The 3147-nt window shown below is 46.6% G+C and overlaps 1 long non-coding RNA gene across 1 annotated transcript in view; it reads left to right on the top strand.

The window, feature by feature from the left end:
• The window catches only part of LOC125311015, a 4129-nt gene extending 1992 nt beyond the window's left edge, over positions 1-2137 (top strand). The window contains exon 3 of the long non-coding RNA XR_007196398.1: positions 2058-2137. This is a non-coding gene — a long non-coding RNA (uncharacterized LOC125311015). The remainder of the gene's footprint in view (positions 1-2057) is intronic.
• The last annotated feature ends 1010 nt before the right edge of the window (positions 2138-3147 follow it).

Consider the following 3147-nt stretch of genomic DNA (forward strand, 5'->3'; position numbering starts at 1 on the left):
ATTTCTCTTAAGACTCAGTCAGAACGATGGAATATCAAGATCCAGGCTTTTATTCTTTTCAATGAGGGGCCAGTGCCCCTCAAGGGAGAGGTACAAGCTTGTGTCGCCCCATCATGGGTTTCACCAGTATTCTCTGACTATACAGAAACAAGTCTACCATAAGTTACACACAAAGAGAAGGAGTGACCTACTATGAATATGCAATGTAAAGGTGTGGTGGAAGGGGATGTGGCCTTTTGGTGCCATCAAGTCTGGTCAGCTTCTATTGTCTTTTAATTAAAACTACCCCCTTTCCTGGGAAGTTCCTCAGAGGCCTGGCCCCTCACTGCTCAAACTCATGTTTGTATTGCATAAAGCCCTTGGGCCAGCTGCCTATAGCATCACTGTTTGTTGTGCTACTCTTTGATCCAGTACTGATGCCCAGGGACGGTGATTGAAGCCATATATGGTGGGCTCTACATGGGTTGGAAGGCTAAACTCTCCTTCTAAAGAGTAGGAAGCCACAGTGGGAAATGACACTGCCACTGACAACTAGGCCAGCATCACAAATGATCCATCATGGAGGATGATGGAGGATATTCATGTCCTTCTCTCTCTCTGTCTCACTCTCTCTGACTCCTGTCTTCCTCTCTCTCCATATCACACTCTTCTTCCATCTGTTTCCCACTCTTCTATCTTTCCTCCTCTCCTCTTCCTACTAGTCCCTGTGGCCCCTTCCCCCTTCTCGCTCTCTCCATCTTTCCATTTCTCTTCATCTCCATTTCTGCTCCTCCACCCACCCCCCTCCATTCACCATCTGCTTTTTATCTAGCACACATCCCGTCAACGTCCATGCCCCATTTACAGTGCCACCTCCACCACCAGCCTCCACTGCAGCGTGTGTGGGGGAACGAGGTCCAGAGGGACCGTGTCTTTGATCAATGAGGTGTGTGGTGGAGGCCCTGCGCAGACACTGCGCAGAGGCCCACCATCATTTTTCTCTCCCTCACGGCGCCTAACAAGTCCCTGGAGAGACTCCTCCTAGCCGTTAGCGTAGCCACCTCTCCTTTTGGCTACTCGGCGCTCTTGTTAGCGTAGCTACGTCTCCGTTGGCCAATCGGCGCTCTCATTAGCTCATAGCCAGCCTCTTCGTTGGCTGTGCCACCACTGTCTTGTTAGAGCCAGCTGTGTTTCTATTAGCTGGGCTAGGCTGTCATCGTTTTAGCAGATTTTGGATGGAGACTGCGCTGTGACTCTGGCTGTCTGTGTTTTGAAGTGCAGAAACCTTGCAGATGCGTGGGGAAATAAAATAGCAGGGTATCCCTGGCATGGTACACAGATACAAATACGAATAGGGAAATGATAGAACAGAATATATCTCAATTTAGTCTTCCTTTCCTCATATCTGCATGTCGATGTTCATACGCATAGTACGTCTTCATTGTCTTCATTCTAACATTAGGGCTATGCTGCAACATAAATACTGAGTTTTCCTTAAACACTCATCCCAACAATTTACTTTTTGTTTGCTTAAATAAAATATCCATCAATAGAGGAACCACAACATGAGATAATGTTTTGTCATTCACCATCTGTATGGGGATATGAAGTATGCAGAGACATAGTATACTTTAGTGAGAGTATTCTTAGTGAAGTAGAGGGTATACTTTACACTGCACATTAGCTACATATATTAGCCTTTTGGGATGTAGACTTACAGTTTGTCCTGACAGCATGCATGTGTCCAAATGTTGCATAGAACTGACTGATCTCTATTTACAATCTTTTATATATGCTGGTCTATTGGGGGTCATCTCTATGTTCCCCGGATCCTATGTTCCCTGCTCGGGGTTAGGGTTATGGTTAGGGTTTTACAGTAAAAAAGGGTCCCATGTTCCCCGGTCCTATACAAAGCAGGGAACATTGGACCCGGGGAACATAGGTACACTCCCCTCTCATCGCATGCAGTTAGGACACAGTGCTACAGTGTGAGTGGATTTTGCCATGAGCTAAGCTGGTCCAGGGGGATCATTGAAAACATATAACCAATTCCATATGCCATTCTGCATTCTATTCAGTTTGCTGATTCACCACTTCATTTGGGCAGGAAGAGATGGGTCTCCAGCTGGAATACTGGCCAGCCAGCCAAGGCAATCGAATCAAAGACAGAAGGCCTGTATAAAGTAAACACACACACACACACACACGCATACACACACATACACACACACACATTTACGTACACACAAACATACACACAAACACACATACACAGACACACACACACACACACACACACACACACACACACACACAGCCTTGTCCGCCTGGCAGCTAGGAAGAGTACAATAACTCGTTCTGACATGCACAAAGACAGACAAATAAACAGGTGTATACCGTATCCCTGTGTGTGTGTGTGTGTGTGTGTGTGTGTGTGTGTGTGTGTGTGTGTGTGTGTATACAGCTCTGGAAAAAATTAAGAGACCACTGCATATTTTTCTGATTTCACCCTAGGGTTGATGAGTGACATTCGAATGAGTTGACGGTCATATTCAAATTTGCAGTGGTCTCTTAATTTTGAATATGACCGCCAACTCATTCGAATGTCACTCAGCAACCACAGGATGACATCAGAAAAATGTGCAGCGGTTTCTTAATTTTTTCCAGAGCTGTATGTAGGAAAGTATGTGTGTGTGTGTGTGTGTGTGTGTGTGTGTGTGTGTCTATGTCCATGTCTGTATCAGATCTATGTCCATGTCCATAGCAGATTTATCACATTGGGGGCCCAGGGACTCGCACTAGACCAGTTGCCAAGGAGACTGATGGGGTCAGGGAGGGCAGGGACGGAGAGGAGCACAGGTGTGGAAAGCGTGGACGGTAGACAGAGACACAGATAAGGTCTGTGTGTGTGTGTGTGAGTGTGTGTGTGTGTGAGTGTGTGTGTGTGTGTGTGAGTGTGTGTATTGTTGGGGGGGCCTGCAAGTCATCCTGTCCACACTCTGCAGGCGCATCCTCAAGCGTAACCACATCAAACATGATCTCAGAGTGCACTGTGAATGCCACTTGAACAAAGGCTAGATGGTCAGAGGCTCACAAGGCTATTTTAGGCTCTGAAGGTTTACCTAAACAAAGGAAGGAAGGCAGACTGGATTGGACAGGACAGCTAGC

Source organism: Alosa alosa, chromosome 17, assembly GCF_017589495.1.
Source record: "Alosa alosa isolate M-15738 ecotype Scorff River chromosome 17, AALO_Geno_1.1, whole genome shotgun sequence".
NCBI lineage: Eukaryota > Metazoa > Chordata > Actinopteri > Clupeiformes > Clupeidae > Alosa > Alosa alosa.